We start from the raw sequence: 25,942 nt of genomic DNA, 5'->3' as shown, positions 1-25,942 counted from the left end.
TTTAAACGTTGCTGAGAATCATGTCTTCTCTATTGATACTATTTATTCTATGACTTTCAAGATATTGTAAGATACTGTAGATATCCTATTTAATTCTGCCTTGTTCCAAATTCCCATTTCCCCTAAAGTCACTGCAAACTGAAAAGTAGCATATTTTAATGCATATTGGGGTGGGTGGTAGAAATAATCTCCCACTATTTTCATGCCTCTCCTTTGCTATTACAGCAACATTTTCTCTTGTGACCGAACAATAAATGTTTCATAAACACTTCCATCCATCTGCAAGTGGACCTTGAAAATTGATTATTTTTGTTTGTTTGTTTTTACCCTTCCAAATGTTTCTGCTGTTAATGCAGCCAACATATTATTTTTTCCCCTGCTAGGAAAGAATGTGAAGAATTAGGAAAGCTGAAAGAAAGCAAGACTATGTGTTTTGAAGATGAAGCCACTCATGAACATTGGCACACAGCCTTCTTGGAACAAACATCCAAACACAGCCTGAGGACCGATGAACAGTCAATTTTTCAACCCCGTGGGGTGGTTTTCACATTATCGGGGACAAAGCAATAGAGCAGAACTCTTTGCTTCATATTTAAAGGTCACCATGGTTAATATTTATTAGAAGTGTGGGTATTTATTTGGGGATAGTTTTCATCTATTATTTCTAGGAAGGCCACAAAGAGTTCAGCGCTATGGAGAAACAGTTAATGTTGTTTTTATGCTAATAACTACCAAATGGTACTGCTGCAGTTCTGGACTGGAAAGGGCAACTTACATTTTCCACACGTGCACGTTAATGGTACAAGCAACACTGTAAAAATAATAATAATAAGCTGTTCCAGATATAGCCTAAACAGAAACAGATTTCATCCCCGTTCTGTAAATTTGATGGCTTGGTAATGAATGCATTCAGTATGACTTGACTTTGTTTTACACGCTTTAGACAAGTGTTGTGTTCACAAATAATATAGTCCGCAGGCAGGCATCTTCACTCCCATCCCTTCGTAAGTGAATACATCTTTTTGCATATATGATCCTGGCTAGCTATTAGCAACGCCTCCAAAATTATACACATCCAAATTTCATCCCGGATTTGAGAGTTTAAAATTACCTGCTTCTGTTTCTGAAGCAAAGCTAAAGCCTTTGTCATAGAGTCCATCGTTAACGGGCTGCAGTGTCTCTCTGGGTCCCCAGAGACAGAGGGACAGGGTATTTGGTACCTGAGACACCTCCTGAACCTACAAGCCGCTTCCTATTTGAGGGCTGTAGAACCATCCCATTCCAAGATTTCTCTCTGTTGAGAGCCTCTCTGGACCACCACCAGATGCCCACACAGTGCTGTAACAAACAAGGACACTTTGGATCACACCATGTTCTGAATCTGAATCTGGAAGGTGGGGAGTTTGAAGCACCCCTCTTTTTTAGAAGTACAATGTCCATACAGTTGCCTCAAAGGGACATGCCACATTCATCCCTAACAGCAACTTGTTTTACTAGAGAGACATTTGAGCATGAAGTAGTGAGTTGTTCTGGTTAGAATATCCTCGGTGAATTGATTCTACTCATAAGAGATGCCAATGGCAATTAACACTCTGCATTTGAATATTTCCATCTTTTCTATGTATTTATTTATAGAACCATAAGTGTGTTAAATGTTTTCCAGAGTACAAGCAGGGTTGCAAGCAGCTGTGTAGCAACAGGATCTTCTGACTCTGGTGTGCTATTTGTATTGAAGGTCCCAGCCTGGTGCTATGTGTTTGTGTGTACAGTGGTACCTCGGGTTACATACGCTTCAGGTTACATACGCTTCAGGTTACAGACTCCACTAACCCAGAAATAGTACCTCGGGTCAAGAACTTTGCTTCAGGGTGAGAACAGAAATTGTGCTCTGGCAGCGTGGCAGCAGCGGGAGGCCCCATTAGCTAAAGCGGTGCTTCAGGTTAAGAACAGTTTCAGGTTAAGAACGGACCTCCGGAACGAATTAAGTACTTAACCTGAGGTACCACTGTACATGCATGATCCTGAGCTAATGTCCATAGAGCAGTGGCAGAGCACATGCTTTGCATGCAAAACATCCCAGGTTCAATCACTGGCATCATCACAAAGGTCTTGTCAGTCAGTATGGAAGATACACAGCTTCCCTCAAGCATCTGGATGGCCACTCTGAGAACTTGATACTGGATTAGATGGGCCACTGGTCTGATCCAGCAGGCTCTTTTGGCCTTTTTCTGTTCAGCTAGAGAGAGATGTGGTCTCACTTGCTATCAAGGAACTTCCTTTGTTCTGCACGACAGCCTTCATGTACAGAGCCCCATGCCTCCCCACAATAGATTCAATCTTGTTTGCAACCCTCGTTGACAGGAGAGGAGAAAGTGGTGAAACCAAAGTCCTCAGTTATTTAAATGCATGTTTCAGAAGGAAAAACAATGACAAAAGGTGGCCTTAAAAGCAATTGGCAGTGGCGGGGGGTGGGGCTGGGGGGTGGGGAGAGAAAAGGACGTTTGTGTTTGTATGTGAGGAAGTAACCCATTACTCACAGTTTGATCCATTTCCTTTCACCAATAGTGTCAAAGATGCAAGGTCATCATCCCACTGCAAGGGAAAGAAATTACAAATATATTAATGGAATCCTTGGGATTATGCTGTTTTATCAGAAGTAAAACTATATTTTTAATACATTTCCACATATAAAAATAGCTTGAATGGATTCCTGAAATCATTGGCTTAATAGTTCTATGACAGACAGAGAGAGAGAAAGAGAGGGAGGGATGGAGGGAGAAGAGTCTCTAGTGACCAAAATCAGGTCACAGGAGTGAAGCTTAATAGAGACACTGAGTGGGAGGGATAGCTGGGCACACTACTTGGGCTGGGTCCTGGAAGCTTGGCCTCCTGTCTCTTCCACACTAAAGACTAATATATGACTAGGACTATAGCCAAGCCTTCCTGAACCCGAGGCCCTCAAGATGTTAGCACTACAACACTCATCAACAGCAGTCAACATGGCCAAGTGAGGAATGATGGGAGTTGAAGTTCTAGCAACATCTGGGAAGCACTAGGCTGGACCATAGTTATCACCACCCAGAAGTACCACTGAAAGGTTTAGTTGTTGGAAGCAGAGCTATATCAGTGGTACGGTGAAATTCCCAGAAAGGTCTACAGGCTGGTTTGGTGTATTTTAAAAGCATTTTCTGTTTCAGTTTGGTACCTCACATGATAACCAAAGATATGTCTTCCTGAAGAATACACACATCTCGTCTGAAACATAGGGGTTAATGACTTTTCTTCCCACTCTGGTCCAGCCTTCCCTAAATTGCACCCTAGATAGCTTCCACCTAATAAACCATTTAAGAGCACAAATAGAAGGAGCTATAACCAAAGTACATATTTCAAACAAATGGAAACAAAAACAGTGCATTCCCCATATTGCCAAGAATTTCCAGTTTTGGACTCATTTCTCACTGGCCTGGGTTCAGGAAGGCTGAGGGCTCACCCCATTCCTTTAGACTCAGTAACACTCTATTACATATTGCTAAAAGTTTGCTAGTAGTGTCCACATTTTCAGACTTCTAGACATTTTTTCAGCACAATGGTCTTGGGTTATAATGGGGCAAATGGGCCTCTGACAAGTAATGGAGTCACAGGAACTGGGCAAAGGTAATCTAGAGTACCCATCAAACATGTCTCGTCCTCATTTTATAATCCAGGAACGAAAAGCAGCAACCACAAACCACACTTCAAATATTCGCTTTGCTTATTAAGGGACATGCTTGTAGCAAGTTTCTGCACTGATGGTATCTGCTAAATTGTGTGAGGTTTCTAATCACTAAGTGGATTGTGCTTCAAAGAGCTAAATGAAAATATGCAATATATCAGTGTTACTTAGGTTATGTAGAGGGAAAAAATGACAAGGAGACCGAAAGACCTTCTGGCAAAGCAGAGCAACCTAAATGCAGAAAGAAGGCATCCACTTAAGACTTCTTCTGAGCCTTTCTTCATGCAATTCATTATGCTTTATGCCATTCATAATGTGTGTGTGTTTTCAAGCTAGATGAAACTGAGCAATAATTTTAGTGCACTCAAGGACTGTGGATGCAATACATACGGCTAAGGAGTATCTGAGTGGAAATTGTGTGATCCCATCACGCACACAACAGCACAGGAACTGCTTTGCCATGCTGAGTACAGCAGCATACATGTCATCACTGGAACCATACGTATAAGAGGCACCAGTTGCTATAAGGCAGACCAGTGGGGAGTGACTTTAGTCGCACCTCCCCTTCTAGGCCAGGCAACAGCTGAGTAGGAACATCCATATGTAGCTGGCTCCATCACTGGGATTTTGGGATTCCTATGCGCATTGTAGTGCCATGGAATCTAACCCTGTGCTAGGACTGTTGGAAGGGGGGTCAGGCACCAAGAGTTGTGTCAGGGAGTCAGAACCAAAGACCACACCAGAGTCCAGAAGACTGCTGTTCAGGCAAAACACTGGTCCAAACAGGAAGCTCTCACTGTCCAGGAGAGCCCAAAGGCCATGTTGGGTAGTCAGACACAGTACAGGCCTTAAGAATATTTTGCATGTGCAGCTTTCTAGATGAAAGTTCCTAACCTTATTGGGTGGTCGGGCATCTATAATAAGTTTGCCAGCAGTGTGCAGTGCCTCTGGAATGGAGCATTCTCCTTCAGGGTCTAGATTGGACAAATCAGGATATGTTTGGGGTGATTAGGACAGAGGTCAGACAGAGAAGAAGGAATGCATTTGCATTTCCCAGAGGTCTCACGCTACTATGCATATCTGACAGTGGCAGTCCTTGGGGTCTCAAATTTCAGAAGTGCCCTGTGTCATAGCTATCAACTTTTCCCTTTTCTTGTGAGGAATCCTATTCGGAATAAGGGAATTTCCCTTAAAAAAAGGGAAACGTTGACAGCTATGCCCTGTGTGGCATCAATATTTGGTGACCCCCTGTCTCCCATATTCTATTCTAAGGTGTCATTGTGGCATCTCCTGCAATGCCTCTGAGGCTCAGTGTCCAGTGCAACTAAACCAGTCACACTCCCCTTCTGGATCTGACAAGGGTCATTCTCACTGAATATGCTTAAGGTGAATTCCATCCCACCTTGTCCCAATTCTCTGACAAAACTGAGTCAAAGTTCTGGGGTATATTTAAAATGACAGTGATGCAGAGTTCCTCTGTAATAGCAGCTCTGTCCTCCTGCTCAGGGCTTCTGGCCCACAGTAAAGACACCTCTGAGGACTTAAAAGTTCCTCAATTAAAAAGTTACTTTTTTTTAATTAAAAAAATGTTGGAAGAAAAATGGGTACCAAAAGAAGATGCATTATCTCTAAGCAGTCAGAGTTTGGTGCGTTACTGGTGCAAAAGGGTTCTTCTTTGAAAAGGGACTATGTATAGCAGTGTTTGAATATACAAGTTTGTAAATCTGCATTCTTGAATGGTTACCAGAAGGATTTCCTTTCCTTTCCTTTCCATTCAATTCTTTTTTTCCTTTTATTGGCATGTCATCTAGTCTTGATCCATGTGTCATCAGTGCTGAATGGGATTAAGAACTGGGATGGGCAGGCATATTGGCTTGGATGGCATTTCCTGGCTTCTCTGATTTCTTGTGCTTTTTAAGGAAATCATCAGATGCTTCGTCTTTTCTCCCAAAGTTTCCATTCCTGTCATTGACAGCCACAGTCTCAAGTTCTCCCTCTCCATCTCCCTCCCCTACTTTTTACTCCTTTGCCAAACCATGTGCCACAAAATCAGCTCATCTTGATTTTCTGCAAGAATATAGTTGGAAGACTTCTTTCGGAAAAAGCTGCTGGACATCACATATATTTTCAGAGAAGTAGGGGTGGGAATGAAGCAGATGGGAATTTATGGCCTAAAAAGGGCTGCTACCCAGAAGTAAATCTCCTTCCTGATAAGCTACTTAGGAAGACCAATTAAGAGGACACAGATTTGCATAGAATTTGCATAGGCTAATCTATATGTAGCAATGCAAACCTAGAAATGAGTCGGCCCATTGAAATTAATGAGCCCAAGTTATTCAGGTTCATTAAGCCCAATGGGTCTACTGTGAGTAGAGCTAGCATTCGATACACGTTTTGTTTTGTAAAGCACACACATAGTTCATTAAATGGCGCTCTGGAACCTCTAGCAATTTTCAAGTGGACTGTGAAAGGAGCCAAAAAACTGCTGGATAGACCATTGCCCCCACCCTTCTAGTTTCTAGGCTGCACCTTGAACTTGTCAAGCAGATGAGGACTGGGCAAAAAATTGCTCAGGGTCTATTGTTAGATTTTCAGGTGATTTGCAGTAGTTCAGAAAGGATTTCTGACTCCCAGTTGTAACCGAAGGAACAACAGAAATACATTTTTTCCTTCTAAATTAAGCTGCTGAAAGTGAAACCAATAAAGCTTGGAGGAGAAACTGGAGTCAGTGCCGGATTTACGTATAAGCTAAACAAGCTATAGTCTGGGGCTATAGCTAAGCTATAGCTACTCTCTAGGGAGGCCCCAAAAAAATTTAAAGCAAAAAAAACTGGATGTACATTTCCAAAATATAAGATAAAAAACAAATAAAATGGCTTTAGATACCTATTAGGTCCATAAATTACCATATAGCATGTATTCAGCACAAAAAACAGCAAAAAATTGTTGTTGACAAAGGACAACTGGATATATAAAGGGCCCCATTACCTTCAGTAGCTTAGGGCCTCATCCAACCTAAATCCAGCCCTGACTGGAGTAGAAGAATTTATGTAAAAGGATTTGTGCATGATCTACAGTGTTGATGCTAGGTTGTATCCAGCACTGCCCTCCATTAGGGGACCCTCTGGAGCAGAATTTGGGAGCCTAGGTGAGGAGAGAGGAAGCTCCATTGCATGATTGTGCTTCAATCCTGCTGGTGACTTCCCATTGGGATACATGGTAGGCCACTGGGAAAAACACTGTGAAAGACACATTTTTCTGACATTCTGTGTGCCCCTTCCTGAACCCCAATTTCACATCTGGCTCCAGTTGGTGGACTGCAAAGTTCTACAGGAACAATAAAGGGCATCTTGTAAGTCTAAAGCACTCTAATATAGACAGGACTCCTTGCTCAGTTTGGGACTGCTGCTAGCTTCGAAGCTCTAAGGGTGCGTAGACAGACAGGTAGGCAGGTATCTGGCAGATATTTGGCAGATAGGACTTCGGCATGCAAAACAGAGCAACCCTCAACATTTATCATTTGACAGCCAGCAAGACAGGAAGAAAGCATTTAAGCAACAATAACCACCCCGAAAAAGCAACCCCAAAAAAGTTGTATGCCAAGCCGGCTTAAGTTAACAAAGCAATTTGTGTAATGTTGCAGTATGGTGGTTAAGTGATGTAACATCCCTTGAGAGAAAAGGAAGCGTGTATCTAAGAGTCTGATCAGACTAATCAGATTACCCGAGATCACAGACTGCCGTAATAGCACTTGGCCTGCAAGTTTCTATGTCTCTGTCTGGTTTTCCACATTTAAAAGTAAAGCAGCAAGGGCTACGGCACCTGTTTTAATCATCAAAGAGAAAAAAGGAGGGATTGTGGGACTGGGACAAGGATTGCGGGAGAGAGTACATGGCAGAACTCTATCCAGTAATGTCTCATTATTAGATTTGCTACAAGTAGATAGCTCATAGTCATTTCTCACTTGTAATTACAGCTTGCAATGGCCTCGGCTACATGACTCTCTTCAGCAATTACCTCTCACATCTACGGATCAGGGAGAAATTCAAATCAGTCTGCATTTAAACTTACCTAATTCACACTTTCTGAAACAATATGTGAACTGAAACTCAGCCAGTTTCAGTTCAGCCTAGATTCTATGGGTTGGATGATATCACAGTTAACCTGCTATTAACTCACAGGCATTCCCTAGTGCATGCAGACCCAGCTATAGAAATCAACACCAATAGCGTAAGTATAAATAAAAAAAAAGTACTTTTGCAATTCTCAGAATATTTAACGTTGCATTTTATTTCGCTTTATTGTATCTTGTTTTAAGAGCATGATAAAAAGAACAGGCTAATGAAATTCTCCTCTCTGAGGTTGCATAATCCTAATCCTTGGACACTCTTGCATAGAAATTCTGCCAAATTGTGGGCAATTTTTGCATTCCATCTCCGGACAATTTCATTTTAGTCAATAGCTCTCCTGGGCTGGAATTATTTGTATTACTGAATCAGGCAAGGATCCAAGGCAGTGTGTTGTATTAAAAGCATGCCTCTTTACTGTCGCTCAAGTAACAAACTGTAAATCGAGAATTCAAGGCTTGACAATTTCCAGGGACTTTGGGAAATAAAATTCATCAGGATTGTTTACATCATTGATGCTAAGAGACGTGACTCCAGCAATCGTCTTAATTGTGATCATTCTTTATAACATCATCATTAACATCATCATCATCATCATCATTTATTATTTATACCCCGCCCATCTGGCTGAGTTTCCCCAGCCACTCTGGGTGGCTTCCAATCAAGTGTCAAAAACAATACAGCATTACATATTAAAAACTTCCCTGAACAGGGCTGCCTTCAGATGTCTTCTGAATGTCAGGTGGTTGTTTATCTCTTTGACATCTGATGGGAGGGCATTCCACAGGGCGGGCGCCACAACCGAGAAGGCCCTCTGCCTGGTTCCCTGTAGCCTCACTTCTCGCAATGAGGGAACCACCAGAAGGCCCTCGGCGCTGGATCTCAGTGTCTGGGCTGAATGATGGGGGTGGAGACGCTCCTTCAGGTATACAGGACCGAGGCTGTTTAGGGCTTTAAAGGTCAGCATCAACACTTTGAATTGTGCTCGGAAATGTACTGGGAGCCAATGCAGATCTCTCAGAACCAGTGTTATGTGGTCCCGGCGGCCACTCCCAGTCACCCACCAGTCTAGCTGCTGCATTTTGGATTAATTGCAGTTTCCGGTTCACCTTCAAAGGTAGCCCCACATAGAGCGCATTGCAGTAATCCAAGCGGGAGATAACCAGAGCATGCACCACTCTGGCGAGACAGTCCACGGGCAGGTAGGGTCTCAGCCTGCGTACCAGGTGGAGCTGGTAGACAGCTGCCCTGGACACAGAATTAACCTGCGCCTCCATGGATAGCTGTGAGTCCAAAATGTCTCCCAGGCTGCACACCTGGTCCTTCAGGGGCACAGTTACCCCATTCAGGACCAGGGAATCCCCCACACTCACCCACTCCCTGTCCCCCCAAAACAGTACTTCTGTCTTGTCAGGATTCAACCTCAATCTGTTAGCCGCCATCCATCCTCCAACCGCCTCCAGGCACTCACACAGGACCTTCACCGCCTTCACTGGTTCTGATTTAAAGGAGAGGTAGAGCTGGGTATCATCCGCATACTGATGAACACCCAGCCCAAACCTCCTGATGATCTCTCCCAGCGGCTTCATATAGATATGAAAAAGCATGGGGGAGAGGACGGAACCCTGAGGCACCCCACAAGTGAGAGCCCAGGGGTCTAAACACTCATCCCCCACCACCACTTTCTGGACACGGCCCAGGAGAAAGGAGCGGAACCACCATATAGCAGTGCCCCCAGCTCCCAGCCCTTCTAGACGGTCCAGAAGGATGTTACGGTCGATGGTGTCAAAGGCTGCTGAGAGATCCAGCAGAACTAGGAAACAGCTCTCACCTTTGTCCCTAGCCCGCCGGAGATCATCAACCAGCGGGACCAAGGCAATTTCAGTCCCATGGTGAGGCCTGAATCCCGATTGGAAGGGATCCAAATGGTCCACATCCTCCAGGCGTGCTTGGAGTTGTTCGGCAACCACCCACTCAATCACCTTGCCCAAGAATGGTAGATTATGGGCGATAGTTGGTAGATAATGGGCGATAGTTGGCGATAATGGTAGATAATGGGCAATAGTTGGCCAAATTGGCCAGGTCTAAAGATGGTTTTTTAAGAAGTGGTTTAATGACCGCCTCTTTCAGCGGGTCTGGGAAGGCTCCCTCACAGAGGGAAGCATTCACCACCCCGCAGAGCCCATCGCCCAGCCCTTCCTGGCTCGCTTTTATCAGCCAGGATGGGCAAGGATCAAGGAGACAGGTGGTCAGTTTCACTCATCCAAGCAGCCTGTCCACATCCTCGGAGGTAACAGATTGGAATTGATCCCATGTAACAGGACCAGACAGAACTCTAGCACTCTCTCACCCTGGCCCTGCTCCCACGGTGGTGTCTACCTCCTTCTGAATCTGAGCGACTTTATCTGCAAAAAACTTTGCAAAAACATTGCAGGAGATCTTGGGGTCCCTACCAGGCCCCGGTGGTACAGGTGGTTCCGATAGATTGCGAACCACCTGAAAAAGTCTCCTGCTGCTGTTTCTGCAGATGCAATGGAGGCGGTGAAGAAGGCCCTCTTTGCCGTCGCCATTGCCACTTGTTAGGCTCGAAGTTGAGCTCTAGCCCGTGTCCGGTCTGATTCAGAATGAGTTTTCTGCCACCGGCGCTCTAGCCGTCTCAACGATTGTTTCATCGCCCTCAGCTCCGGGGAAAACCACAGGGCTGTCTGGGCTCCATGCAATCGGAGAGGGTGCTTAGGAGCCAGACAGTCAATAGCCCTGGTTAACTCCGCATTCCAGCGTGCCACCAGGGAATCAGCTGAAAGGCCATCAACTTGGGATAAAACATCCCCTACCACTCTCTGGAAGCCAATTGGATCCATTAAGTGGCGGGGGCGGACCATCCGAATTGGTCCCACCTCCCTGCAGAGGGGAAGGGTCGCGGAGAAGTCCAGGAAACATAGGAAAATAGGAAGTTGCCTCATATTAAATCAGATTATTGGTCCATGTAACTCATATTGTCTACACCAGGCATCCCCAACCTGCAGCCCTCCAGATGTTTTGGCCTACAACTCTCATGATCCCTAGCTAACAGGACCAGTGATCAGGGATGATGGGAATTGTAGTCCAAAACATCTGGAGGGCCAAAGGTTTGGGATGCCTGGTCTACAATGACCAGCAGCAACACTGACCAGTGGGGATTGAACCTTTTGAACCTATTGCATGCAAAACAGATGCTCCATTGCTGAGCTATAGCACATCCCTACCTGTATTCCAACAGCAGAAAACTGACTTCCTGGGTTTCTTTTGGAATAAACTAATTCAACCTGATCAAGAGTACTATGTTTCAGGGACATTAAAAATGTCCAGAAAACAGAGTGGCATGTGGCCCCCAGAAAGTTGTCTAGAAGAGAATATGGTCCTCTGGTTTAAAATAGTTCCACACTCATGGCCTAGCTGCACTGGCATAGAAATGGGGATGCGGAGGGAGTGGACTGCCCCCGGCACCACTATTCCGGTAGGGTACCATCATGGCGCCCCCCCCCCCCGACACGCGCCGTGCACCCGTGCACGCACAGGACTCCATGCCCTCATGTGGCGTGTCACGCTCCTAGAACACGCACCACACCCCTGGGGGTGGCACATCACGCCCTCACGGGCAGCGTACCACGCACCTGGGATGCATGCCACTCCCCCAGGGTGCCAGCCATGCCCCCACCTGCTCTCTGCCCCCAGTAGCAGAGCATGCAGCTTTGCCACTGCCTAGTTGGTGCCAGCCAGAGCAACTTCTGCCTGTGTTTCCTCACTATGACAACAGGACTGCTTTACCAATCAGTAGCTAAAGCTTGATCATCACCATCACTACTTCCAAAAATTGGCCCCAGGAATTGGTTTTGAAGACACATCATGGAGCAACCTTGATGAAGCTAAGGAGGTCCGGGTCTGATCACTACCTGGGTGACAGCTTGCTTGAAAACCCCAAAAATACTACCTTGAGTTTTGTGAAAGAAAGCATATTCATTAACTGCATTGCAATACTGTGGTATCTCGGGTTAAGAACTTAATTCATTCTCGAGGTCCATTCTGAACCTGAAACTGTTCTTAACCTGAGGTACCACTTTAGCTAATGGGGCCTCCCGCTGCCACCTCTGCACCACCAGTGCACAATTTCTGTTTTCATCCTGAAGCAAAGTTCTTAACCCGAGGTACTATTTCTGGGTTAGCGGAGTCTGTAACCTGAAGCGGCTGTAACCTTAAGCGTCTGCAACCCGAGGTACCACTGTATATGTGTTTTCAAGCTAGATTTCTTAAAGTATGGGACTACAGGAAGCTAATATAGGAAACTGCCTCATACTAAGTCAGACCACTGGTCCATCTAGTTCAGTATTGTCTACCCTGACCTGCATAGGCTCTTCAAAGTTTCAGGCATGGGTCTCTCCCAGACATAACGGAGATGCTGGGGATTCAACCTGGGAGCATTTCCATGCAAAGAAGATGCTCTACCACTGAGCTACATCCCTTACCCAATCTGATTTTTCAACAATCACCTGACCTTCCAGGACCAACATTGCTGTGAACTCAAAATTTCAGAGGGAGTGCAACCCTAGTCAGGTTGTACCCCCAATCCTGGATCAACTTGTCCAGGCATGTCCAAAGTCCAGCCTAGGGGCCACTTGCAGCCCTCGGGCTGGTTTCAAATGGCCCCCCAGGCAATTTTGAAAAAGCAATCTCTTGTGGCCCCCGAGCACCTGCCCACCAAAGCCATTTCCTTTTTGCGGGCTTGTCACGAGTTCTCCCCTCTGTGTGGGGTGCAGGGCTAGCCCCCGCACCATTAGGGAGTCCCCGGCTGCGTCACACCTTGGGTTGACCAATCTGGTCAGCCAGGGATGTGTGGCTAAATAAATAAATGCTACAGTACACATTTGGGACGTTGATGCTGCACTGATGGCAGTGGTAGAGAGGCGGCCACTGCCTTGACCTCAACTGCCACGTTTCCCCTTCCTCATTTCCCTTTACTTACTTGCGTGCAAGCAGGAGGGGGCAGGGATCTCTCAGTTAGGCAGCACGAGGCCTCCCCATTAGAGCAGCCCCGATCCCTTTCCTACTTGCATGCAAGCAGGAGGGGACAGGGATCATGCCTCAGTTCTCATGCATGTTGTAGTCTCCATCATCTGGGGCAATAGGCTGACAAAGGCTGCTGTAGAGTCTCAGGAGTTGAAGCAGCTCAGGAAAGGAGATGCCAGTAATAATGGAGAGCTTGTTTCTTTGAAGTTCAACCACAGTCACTGTTCTCTTCTGTCTCCTCAACACCTAAGTGTAAATGTAAGTTAAACCCAACAATTTCTGTGGGGTGGAATCCTAAAAAGCTCAACAACTTCACACATGTTCACTTCATCAAATCTGGCCCTCTTTGAAAAAGTTTGGACACCACTGAACTTGTCCACTGACCAACAGTACTTCCAGCTTGTCTGGATTGCAAGCCCACATCACTGGGTCCAGATAACAGACTCCTTGGCATCAGTTAAACATGGGGGTCATGGGCTGGGCATCATGTGCATAGTGATAGGACCCAACACCCAAGTGCTGGGTGTTTATTTTTATTTCTATTAAGGTCATATATTGAAGCAAACAGTGTTCACTGCTGTTCTTTTCAAACACACTCTAACTGAGGGATATGTCCCCACTCCCATGCATATAAGTACTGGCTATATAAGATGGGAAGTGGCTGCCCTTCTTCTAACCCCAAATTCAGGAGAACATAACCATATGCCAAAATAAACAGGTCTTTCCGCACTGACAAATTTATTTATTTAACTAATAAAATTGAGTTGCTCTGGCATATGGAAAAATTAAAAATAGCTATCCATTAGAGAAACATGAACCTTTTAATATTAACCATTTGGATCTTATAACATTTATACCTTTATAATAAGTCTCATTCTGTATTAACCAGTTTGGTTTTCATTAATTTGATACGAAACACTTGCTAATATATTAGGAAAGTCACTAACACTATTAATTTACTAGATAAATTACTTCTGTATCTTGAAACTTTAAATGAAATGGAATTCACTAATCCTAATTGGTTTGCCTTCTACTGGAATTATTTCCCATTAGTTCAGCATGGTTTCTCGTTTCATACTTGAACAGAGGAGGCTTCTTCAGCTCCCAGCCTTGGGGTACAATCCAATGGGTTTATTAATTATCAGGTATTCATTTAAAGGGGTTAATTAAGCAATAACTTTTCATGGACAGCCGTGTAGGAAGACATGCTGCTGATTAAAGCACAGAGGCCATCATTTTCTTCCATTGTGAAAGAAATAAATATTTTCAAATTATTTAACTAATTAGCTAGGAGTTCCCAAACCCCTCTATGAGAAATTTGGCAATGGGCTACTTTTTCTTTCTTCTTCCCATCTGCTGCTCTCAGTGGTTGCTTCACACAACCTATTCATGTGCTAATAAGCTCATCACCGGCAAGTTTTCCTTCCTCTCACCAGCATTACACTGGCACAGCTTTTCTCTGTGTTGTAAAAACTGCCACCGGACAGAAACATCAAATAAAATGGTCATTTTAAAATGACGAAAAGTACAAGGAATGGGTGGGTGGTCTTGCAATTGCCAACCACTGGTTACCTAAGAATATTTTAAAAAACCACCCTGCTGGACCAGGCCAGTGGCCCATCTAGCCCTGTTCTTACAGTGGCCAACCAGATGCTCAGGGGAAGCAACAACAGCACTCTCTTAACCTGTGGTTTCCAGCAGCTGGTATTAGGAAGCATATTGCTTTGAACAGTGCAGGTGGAGCATAGGCTCAAATCCTGGATCAAGTGTGTTTCATCTTCTGTGTGATGCTCTAAAAATATTTGAACACTGCTACTACATTTTAATCTTATCTTCTGCTATTCACTTATTAAACTTCAAGTCCAGCTGATCCTAAAAGACTTAGGAACACATAGAGATGGCTAGCCAAGAACAGAAAAAGAGAAAGACTTGCTGCTCCATCCAGTACCCAACATGGCCAGCCAAAGTGTCCAGGGAAGATTTCTATTATTTATTAATTTATTACACCACCCTATACCCAGAGGTCTCAGGGCAGTTCACAACAAGACTGCAACATATAAAATCAAACCAAAAGCAGTAACCCAATAACCAGGCCCCCAAAAGCCACATTCTAAAAGGGTGTTGGATCTGACATATGGTGAACCTGCTGTCATTTAAAACATGACTGGCAGCTGTGTTCCTGAATATGAGGAAACATCCCACCAAAAGATTGACATTCCGCAAAGGGTTTAGAAATTCCAGATCAAGTGAGTGCTTTTTCTAATGTAAGATTGCAAAGTGTTCACATAAAACTAAGGTGTTAATTATCCGTTGCAAGAATGACAGTTATTGGACTGGGCCTGAAGTTCAGATTCCTGTTGACTCCAGTCAGAAATAATTGTGGTTGTTCTGCCATTCTAAAAATATGGCCTTACGTGTCCAATGGAAACTTCCCAACACAGCCCAAGGTTTGCATATTGGATATTTGCAAAGTGGTTTGTTGTGAGAAACCCACAAATCAACTATTTCCCCACATGATGGATATGGAGAGTGACCAGAAATAACTGAGAACGCTGGAGAAAATAATGATAGGTAGCACTCAAGTAGCTGACCAGTGGCAAGCATAGCCAAGATAGCTGGACAGACATACAGATAAACGGATCTTTGTACTCACAATTGTCCTATTGAGAAGACAAAATAAGCACATAACAGACTCCCTGTGGTGTGGTAGCCATTACCTGAAAGCTACTCTGAACGGTTTGTGTGTTTGTCAGGTGTTGCATATTACCTAACATACTGCCTTAAACCAAATCAGACTATTGGCCCACTTAGCTCAGTATTATCTACTCTGATTGGCAGCAGCTTTCCAGAGTTTCAGACAAGATTCTCTCTCAGTCCTACCTGGAGATGTCAGGGATTGAACCGGGTAGTTTAAGTAAGCAAAGCGGATCCTCTGCCAGTGAGCTCCATGTGATATATCAGCCTCTGACTGACAGCCTCTCTCCTCCACCCCAATATCTATCTATCATCTATCTATCTATCTATCTATCTATCTATCTATCTATCTATCATCTATCATCTATCATCTATCATCTATCTATCTATCATATTTGCATAAAAATTGCCGGAGCACAATTTCTGTTCTCATCCTGAAGCAAAGTTCTTAACCTGAGGTACTACTTCCAGGTTAGCAGAGTCTGTAACCTGAAGCATCTGTAACCTGAAGCGTCTGTAACCCGAGGTACCACTGTATTTGGGAGGAAGACTATGTCCACAGAAGAATGATCTTTGTAAAATGGGACACATTGTGAACCCCCTACTTCACTTGTTCTAGTCTTCTGCAACCTGCTTCCTTGAGATTCCCCTCTTTTGCTCCTTGGAAAACATGTGGCTCATAACCTGCATTTCTTGTGACAGTGGAAATATAGAGCTGGAGGGTCACTTGTAAGACAGAATCGGTGGATGGGACAGAGAGGCACTTTATCTTCACAACAACCCTGTAAAATAGACCACAGTGAAATTTGAGCAAAACAACGAAAGGTATAGTACTAGCACCTTCAAAACTAACACATTTAGTATGGCAAAAGCTTTTGGGAACTAATGTTAACTTCATCAGATGCATCATTCTTGCTAATCCATTACATCTTATGGAATAATACATTGAGTAGCCTCTAAACGGTGCTTGACCATTATTTCATTTGTGCTGTAAGTTATGACTAGCCGGCTACCACTGACTGAAAATATTCATTGAGCAGTATACCCAACACCACATAATGAGTGAGTGATGGAAAAGAGGACCTTTATGCTAGGTCTGCAGATCCCCTACCACTGAGCCACAGCTTCTTCCCCTGTATCAAAGAAAGGAACCAGGTTGTCCCTGAAAGAACAGATCCAAACAGCTAGGGGCAAAAACACAGGATGCTATGAGCTGGCAAAGAGAGGATAATGAAGGAATTGGCACAGTTCTTCTGAAAAGAAGTCCTCACATGACTTTGCAATTCATTTTTCTTTGGTGCCACATGGTATTGGTTATGCAATGGCAAAACTTGTAATTCTGTCAGCTGCCAAACTTAGTGCCAAGAAAGATTATATAAATTTCTCTTTGCAGCCATCTGCCAGCACATGTTCCATTTCTGGTTTCCCTAGAGCAGATACCTTTGAAAAGCCAATCGTGTGGTGGTTAAGAAAAACCCAGATTAGCTATAGCTTCAAAATAAAAACTATATATGCATTTGTGACCTAGCTTGTTCTGAATAGGATGGGTCCTGGGCTTGGCATTTCTGGGAAAGACTGAGAAATTAGAGACACTAATGGTCAGGAAAGACAGAAGTGGACTGAATGGACCAATGACCTAAACCAGGGAAGAGCTGTATCTCCAGGATAGAACACCTACTTTGCATGCAGAAGGTTCCAACTTCAATCCCCAGGTAGGGCTGGGAGAGATTCTTATCTGAAACCCAAAACAGCCTCTGTCAGTCAGTGTGGACAATCCTGTGCTAGATAGACTAATGGTCAGACTCAATATAAAGTAGCTTCCTTATGTTCCTGGCGCAAAGCAAGGCAGGGAGTTGGACCACAGGAAACTCACTGGCAGTTTTGCAACCTGACCAGCCCAGTTTACAAGGCTGGAAGGAGTGAAAGGCTAATGGCTCAAGAACTTCCCAGCACATGCCCAACCCACATTGAAGCCACATCCTCCCAAAACTCTGGACAGCAGCCAAAAAGGAGGTGGAAGATATTCAGGGTATCCTGGATTCATATACTCTCACGGAATTCATGCGCTGATAAGCTTACAAATATGTATTTATCATGTGTGCATGGAGAGACAGACAGATAAAATAGCAAGCATGAGGAGGGGGGCCAATCTGGTTTAGAATCCTGGATGGGACAGAGGGAATTTAAACCTTCACTGCCTTCCTGTGATTCAGATCAGGAATCCCTCCACCACACCTGCTATTAGGATTGGTATGTATCCTACTCATTTAATCAGACCCATTAACATTAATAGATGTTCATTTCAATGGGTCTATCCTGGCTATGGCTAGTAATGGATATAACCCACTGGTAGAAAAGCCCCCTTTTGCACCAATGGGAATGTCCCTCTCAAAGCAGAGAGCAGGCATGGAAGGGATCAGGACTGGGACCGCAGGGTGGGGCAGAGGGTGGGGCAGAGAGTGGGAACCCACCCCTTTGGTTTCAGTTTGGATGGCTGCTAGTTGCTCTTTTAGAAACTACCATTCACTGATTGCTTAGTGTGCGATTGGACTTTATAACATTTAAGATGTATTAGTTTTTTTTAAAAAATGTAATATCGGAATTGTCCTGGATCTTCACAAAAATCCTGGAAGACAAGTTAGGCTCAGAAAGAATATCTTGCTCAAGGCCACCCAGTTAGTTTCATGGCTAAGCATGGATCTGATGCTGGCCCTCCCACACCTAAGCTGAACAGTCTATCTGCAAAGCATTGCAGAAGGCGGCGTAGGATAAATGCCTGTGTTACAAGGTTTTTCCAAGAACATCAAAGGCAAGAGATATGGGATTGCCTTTGAGTATTTAAAATCACACATGTCTACACCAAACTCTTTCCATGAGCCAAGTGAACCTGACTTGACTTGCCTAGTCTGTCATACAAAGCCATATGAACTTGATTTAATGATGTCTGTGACACTAACAAAGTAATATTTTAAAAAAGAAATCCAAATATTTGTATATTTGCACCAGATAGGTATTCAAATAGGAGCAACAACATGTTGATAAAAGTCTATAAACCTCACATCCCACCACCTGAAATTTCTGAACCTGTGTTCACATGATCTGACAAACACTTGATGTCAGTTGCATGTATCTGTGCTGAGTCCAGAAGAGATAAGTGTGGGTTGTCGTAAATGCAGTTTGAGTTGCAGACATGGCCTGCAAACACACTTAGGTCCATTGGTTTCAAGTGACTTATGCAAATTCAACTCATTTGAGAATCTAGTTAAACAATCATATGATCACACCCTGAGCTCTGGACATTTCACTCAAAACCACAAGCAACCCACTAATTTGGTTTATCAATTGACTTCTGAGTGTCCTCTAGTCAGAGTCAGTCCTACCATTAGGCAGTGTGAGGCAGTCGCCTCAAGCAGTAGATGCTTGCAGGACAGGCAACAGCAAAATAGAGCTGTGTGTTCCACACAATTCCACGAAGTTAGCCTGCTGTGGTGAAGTGCACTTGTCTGTGTTGAAGTAAGATTTGATTACCAGTTTGATCAGTTTTTGAACATGGGACCTAGGAGGAGCTGCCATCTTGTCTAATGCTTCAGGCAGCAAAGTGACCCTAGTCACAAGATCATGGTGATTGTATAAAATGGTTAAAATGCATCAAGTTAATTGACCAAATTATACAAGAGCATTTACAGTTGACCCTACCCAGCAGTGCCCATTCATATCTTGCACTGGGAAACATTTTAGGAGAGAAAGTGAGTGAGTGAGTGAGTGAGTGAGTGAGAGAGAGAGAGAGAGAGAGAGAGAGAGAGTGCAACTAAAAAGGGTGTGTGTCCGGCTGAATCAAAATTAGCCAAGCAACAACTTTAAGTTATTTTGTATTCCTGCAAGCACGTTACAAAATTACATCACTCTCTACCTCATTAAACAATGTCTGTGTGGGATTCTGGAAATGCAGCCCCCTTGCACTATTAATTAAGCAACTGCTCTGTTGCCATATAAACAGCACCCAGATGCACAGTGTGTTCTGCTCTGTAGTTTCCTTTCAGTTCTCTATGCATGGATGCACCAGACTGGTGTGAGCAATCTCACTTGGAAAGGATGTCCTATTGGAATAAGGCTGGTGGCTCCTTTATTTCTTAGCATGAGCACAAGAGCTCAAGTGAGGTGTTTAGAAAGCCACTCAAAACAAAGCAGATCACTTCCACTGAGAGCAATCAGACATGCACAGTTAAAATATGCTAAAGGCCTGAGCTCAGGCCTCTTAGCCCCCATCACAAGTGTTCCATTCAGGCTCAAGTACCCTTGCAGAATACTCCTGATCAGCTCTTGACATTACTAAAAACAACTGTCCAACCCACCGTATTATCTGTCATTATTGCAATGGTATTAACTTTCCACATGCACACACACAAAATAATGGAACCATGTTCTTAGATGTCACCTTGACTGTGGGCCCAAGGATGAACTTCAATTTTACTTGAATTTAAGTGAAATGGGAGAAAATGGGCTATTCCTCCCACCTCCTCTGGTTGTATTTTCCAAACTAAATTATGCAGTCTTCAAGTGGCAAGTAAATATAAGGATAGTCATTTCCTAGGCACAATAGTCTCAACTAGCAGGAGTCATTATTTTCTGGGCATTATCATCTGAACTATTTTGCTAGGTTTGTGTTTATGTAGGTGTTTGTTTGTGTGTGTATATACATATATATATACACACACACATACAAATTCATTTCTTTTTCTTATACTTTATACTGTTGACATGTGCCTATCCCAAGAACCCTTCTCAACCTGAGGGCCACATTCCCTCATGGGAAAACTTCCAGGGGCCACATGCCAGTGGTGGGTGTGACTCAGAGGCAAAAGTGTGCAGAGTAAGAAATGTGACTTTCTTTCCTTTGTATGTTAGGATACATTCCAACCACTCAAAATTCTGAGGTTTCTATATTCACACATGCACCTCCTCGCCTACCACCACTCCAGGCAAGCACAGAGCAGAGCCAACGAGGGTGTGGTCTGGGAAGAGGGGTGTGTCCTAGGGAGGGGGAGTGGCCTGAGGAGAGTCCCAGGGCCAGATAGAGAGTCCTGGAGGACCACATTCAGCTCCTGGGCCTGAGGATCCCCACTATATATGTATATATCTTGCCTGAAATGAAATATTTGTCCTGGAGGGCTTTGCCAGCTGGGTAAATGGGTCTTCACCATGAGTGTCTGCTTCTTAGGGTTCTAGTCTTGCTTTAAATTATTTTTAGTTTAGATAGAAGGCGAGTCAGAGGCACATAAAATAAGGGTATATGAATTTACACAATATGGAAAAAGTTTCTCTCCCATTCATAATGCTGGAATATCCATGGAAACGAAATGTTGGAAGATTCAGCACAGACAAAAGAAAGTACTTCTTCGTGCAGCACATATAATTATGACATTCGCTTCCACAAGAGGCAGTGATTGCCACCAACCTAAATGGCTTTAAAGAAGAATTAGAAAAAAATTATGGAGGATAAAGCTATCAATGGCCACTAGCCATGATGGCTGTGTTCTACCTACCTCTGAAGAACAGTTGCAGAGGAACGCATATGGGAAGAGCGTTGTTGCACTCCAGTTCCTGCTTGTGACCTTGCCTCAGGCATCTGGTTAACCAGTGTGAGAACCCATTTCTGGATTAGATGGACCTTCAGACTGATTCACTGATTCATCCACAGGACTCTTCTTATGCACTTATGTTTACTCAATGGTTCACTTCATATCCTATATGTGACACCAAAGACCTGGGCCCCTGCAGAAGTTGCATTAGATTATAAGATATAGATTTCTGTATTCTCTCTTTCCATTTGTTAAGTTGTGGGCGAACATATCAGACGACACAGAGATTTTTCCAAAGCAGCTCTTTATTTGTAAACTGAAACAGAACTAAGCTGAGGAGCTCAGTCAGCCTGCTTATATAGAGCTCCAGAACAATGTAACTGTTGCCACTTTCTAAAACTATCCAATCACTGAACGTCACTTTTCGATCCTTCATTTGCATACAAAACTATCCAATCACTGAACGTCACTTTTTGATCCTTCATTTGCATAACTATCTACAGTATCCCCCTGCTGGCCCAGGATGAGAACTTCAGTACATAACACCATTCTTTTCTGGAATTCAAGCTACATAATCCATTATGCTTTTGGCAAGTTTAACCCCCCCCCCCCATTGCATAACTCAGTAAAAATGTATTTGCAAATGTAATTACAGATCAAGCTAACAGCTTTAATCACAGTCTGTGCAAAGCATGTTATGAAATGGCTTCATATATATGACTGGGAAGTTTATGTGATATATTCTTTAGCAAAGTGTAATAAAAAAAAATGGGGCGGCCATGCACCAGAAAGTACTGACCCAATTTTTGTACCCTTTAATAAAGCATTATTAAAACATTACTATGGCATTTAATAGAACTTGGGCTGTTAAAATTATGAAATGGCTCGCCATGTTGTGAGATACATGTTGATGACCATAAGTATAAATAACTGTGGTGTACTTTACACATTGTACCTAATGGAACCAATGGCCCTTCTAATCCAGAAGTCAATAAACCCCATATCTTCTAGGGTTTTTCTCACTCCACTAGTAGACACCTCAAAGGATCAGGCTATTATGTTTACAAATAAGGATTTAGGATCCTGTGCTATTAGTACTGTGCAATCACACCCCCAAAAAGAGGCACCATAATTTCTTGGCCGTATACCTGCCTTGCATACAGAAGCTCTCAGTTTCCATGACTGGCAGCTCCTGTTAAATGATCAGGCAAAGGTGAAGGCAAAGGCCTCTGTCTGAGATGTCTGAGAGCTGCTGTTGTTGAGAGCAGTGAGTACTGAGCTAGGTGAGCCAAGGGTCTGACAGTAGAAGACCAGTGTGGCTTAGCGGTTAGAGTGTTGGACTAGGACCTGGGAGATCAGGGTTCAAATCCCCACTTGGCGATGAAGCTCACTGGGTGATGTTAGGCCATTCACTGCCTCTCAGCCTAACCTACCTTACAGGGTTGAGGAAAGGTGAGCCACTTCAAACTCCTTGGAGAAAAATATGGATACAAATTCAATAAATAAACTAAATAGCATAATATTCTCTGTACTGTACTGCACAGTACTGACCTCAGCTCCTTTGTGAGCAGTTCCTCTGCGTGCAAGGACAGTTGCTCACAAAGGAGCAGCCACTGGCACTGTGCAGGATCAGATCCTCATCCATCACCACGCAGGATCAGATGAAGAAGCTGCTTGAGAGGCCCTCCAAATATGCCCAATTTCACTCAGCCCTCTGGCAAATCTGGTGCACAGCCATCATCATCATCATCATCATCATCATCATCATCATCATTATCATAGCAGCTACTCAGGTCATTTGAGAATTGTGGGTGGCAGTTTTGGTCCTAGCGCGGATAGACTGAGCTGAACTGTGTGTGCACTGTGCATATGAAGCCACTGTTCCAACCTATAAGGAAAAGAATTTATATATATATAACTGCACCCTTCTGTTTGAACTTGTGTAATGAAAGCATAACTGATCACTTGCACAGCCAGGGCAAAGAAGTTTGCAGAGGGAGAAGTAGAAAAAATATTTTACTCTGGAGGCTTTTTCTAAAGTGCCCTTGTTTGTTGTCTTGGCAGGAAAGTTCAGCACTTGGCACCAAGATGTTGGAATTTGGCCCAACTGTAGAATTGCTCCACTTGGCCTTCCTCTCTCTCCCTCTCTTCCTTCAGGATCCTGTTGCTAAGCAGATGGCCCGATGGTCGATCTGGGGGCATTTTCGGCCCCACCCTTAAGCTACAGCCTGATTCACTCTCGTCTCCCCGCCAACAAGATGAAGGTCTTGCTTCTCCTACTTGCTAATAATAACAGTAAAAGAAACCCCAGAGCCAAGTTTGTGCAAGTAAAACCAAAGATGCTTTTGCCAAGAACACAAGACAGCAGCCGAAGAAAAGGAGTTTGTGCTGTTCGTTCTCTCTCTCTCTCTCTCCCTCCCTCTCTTTCTCTCTCTAACCCCAAGGGAATCGGGGCTGCTATAGATTGTTATCCTGTCAGACTTGTTCTGGTTTTCCTCTTTCTGCTTTTGCACAGACTTAAGGTACTACCAAAGTCACCTCCTGCTGCCACCCCTTCCTCGTCTTCAATCTCCCTGCCTCCCTCTCTTTAATAACTTTATCAACTCACCGAACTTCAGGATGATTTGTGCCTTTCAGAGTCTTGCTTCTCTCAGCCAGGACTTGGATCCCATCCATTCTGCAGTGTGTGTGTGTGTGTGTGTGTGTGTGTGTGTGTGTTGCTTTTTTATTATGAAAGGGCACACTTAACTCTTTCTCAGGCCATAGCAAATATGTATTTATTTCCCAGGCAGAACATTTTGGAAGCTTTTCTGCCTGCACTTCTCCCTCAAAAAAACCCTGAAACCTTACAAAGAAACAAACAAACAAACAAACAAACAAAACAAAAACCAATTGGATTAAAATCAAAAGGTATTGCTTCAAAAGCCTAAAAAATGGGGGAAGGAGGGTAGAAATTTTGACCCTACAGTTTCTCCAGATGAATGTGCTTTATACTGAGCAAGGATGAGATTTTCCCTGCTCCTTTCCTTAATTTTCCTCTGTTTCCCTTTGCCCTGCATTCAGAGCTGTCTCTACTGTTTGCTAGAGTGAGGTGGCTGCCTCAGGCGGCAGTTGCTGAGGGGACAAGTAATTGTGGGAATGAGCTGGAGAACAGAGCTATGTGAACCACACATAACCCGCCTCTTACTCTTTAAGCTAGCTTGCTTCCTTTAGGATGATGCTGTCCAACTGTCAGAATTGTTTTTTAAAAACAATTTTGTATGGGGGGTGGGAGGGGACACTTTCCTGACTTTACCTCAGGTCAGGCTTTACTTGCATTCCACTTCTGCTGAATTCCAGTTCAAATTAGAAAAGGTGTTAAATTAATTCAGCAACTGCAGCATACACAGTGTGCCAATGGTTTCCTCTCCATCACTTATTTGGCCTCTCTGCTCCATTGCTATATTCCTGAAGACACCTAGGATGGCCTCTGGTTCCTACTTCACAGAAAGCACCCTGTATTTGAAAGATAGCCCGCTCCAACAAACCAGTGTCATATATTCACACCTGGCAGACCATGATTCAAATCCTCACTCAACCATGAAGCCCAACAGATGATGTGGGGCCAGTTACTGTCTCTCAGCCTAACTTATCTCAAAGGGTGAGGCTCACATGGAGAGCAGGAGAACCATGTGTGCCATCTTGAGCTTATGGGCAGAAAGGTGGGATATACAGTGGTACCTCGGGTTAAGTACTTAATTCGTTCCGGAGGTCTGTCCTTAACCTGAAACTGTTCTTAACCTGAAGCACCACATTAGCTAATGGGGCCTCCCGCTGCCGCCACAGCACGATTTCTGTTCTCATCCTGAAGCAAAGTTCTTAATCTGAAGCACTATTTCTGGGTTAGCGGAGCCTGTAACCTGAAGCGTATGTAACCTGAAGCGTATGTAACCCGAGGTACCACTGTAATGTTAATAAATAAATAAATAACTTTGTTTAAGGGTAAAGAAACGTACAGAGAAATTGAGCAGGGGTCTTGCCCCTTAGGGATAGGATATTCTGTCAATTACGGTTTCTTTCTTTTTCTCATCTTTCCAACCTTAAGTTGAATCTTCCACATTTGCACACTTTCAAGGCCTTTCATGAAAACTCTTAACGGTATTTTAATGCAAATTTCTCCTAAACATCGTTATATGCAATTTTACCTAATACGCAGCCTGTTGCAAGCACTTTCCCCAAATACAATGAGCTACATTGCAAAATTAGGAGAAAAGCACATTTTGAAGGACACTTGTGTTTTAGTTCACATAATGATTTGCATTAAAATGCAAGTTTCTGTCTCGTCATTGCTCCAAGGTTATATGATATATAAGACTGCCGCCTTTGGATTTTATAATAATACGTTTTAACAGTGCTCATCTCCTCTGTAGTGTTTATTTAGATCAGGGATGGGGAACCAGTGGACTATAACTCCCATCATCTCTCACCATTGACAATGTTGGCAGGGGCTGATGGGAGTTGGAGTCTGGTGCTATCTAGAGGGCCACAGGTTCCCCATTCTGGATTTAGACCTTCTTCTATCCATCTCCTTGTACTTTTAAACAATAAATTCAAGGGAAAAGAGGTAATTATTGCAAACTCTACCCATATACAAATGTACTTATTTCATACGTTTTAATTTTTATATTTTGTTTTTCATGTTGTTCTAATTGTTTTTCATGTGTTGTATGCATTGAAAATTGAAACAAATATTTTAAAGTAAGTTCAAAGCCAAAAATCTACAAGAATGAGCAACAAAATAAATATTG

General features: G+C 43.7%; 1 long non-coding RNA gene across 2 annotated transcripts; it reads right to left on the bottom strand.

The window, feature by feature from the left end:
- Window positions 1-757: 757 nt before the first annotated feature.
- LOC309347415 lies at window positions 758-23,828 on the bottom strand. Of its 2 annotated transcripts, XR_014158932.1 has the most exons (4): window positions 23,764-23,828; window positions 21,120-21,348; window positions 2,538-2,592; window positions 758-811 (listed from the first exon to the last, which is right to left on the bottom strand). It is a non-coding gene; the product is annotated as an uncharacterized lncRNA (long non-coding RNA). The 2 variants fall into 2 exon arrangements; XR_014158933.1 differs by lacking the exons at window positions 758-811; window positions 2,538-2,592 and adding an exon at window positions 16,002-16,358.
- Between the last annotated feature and the right edge of the window lie 2,114 nt (window positions 23,829-25,942).

Source organism: Podarcis erhardii (assembly GCF_964252035.2).
Source record: "Podarcis erhardii genome assembly, chromosome: 7".
Lineage (NCBI taxonomy): Eukaryota > Metazoa > Chordata > Lepidosauria > Squamata > Lacertidae > Podarcis > Podarcis erhardii.
The sequence above is the reverse complement of the archived record's forward strand: the minus strand, read 5'-3'. Positions and strand labels throughout refer to the sequence as shown.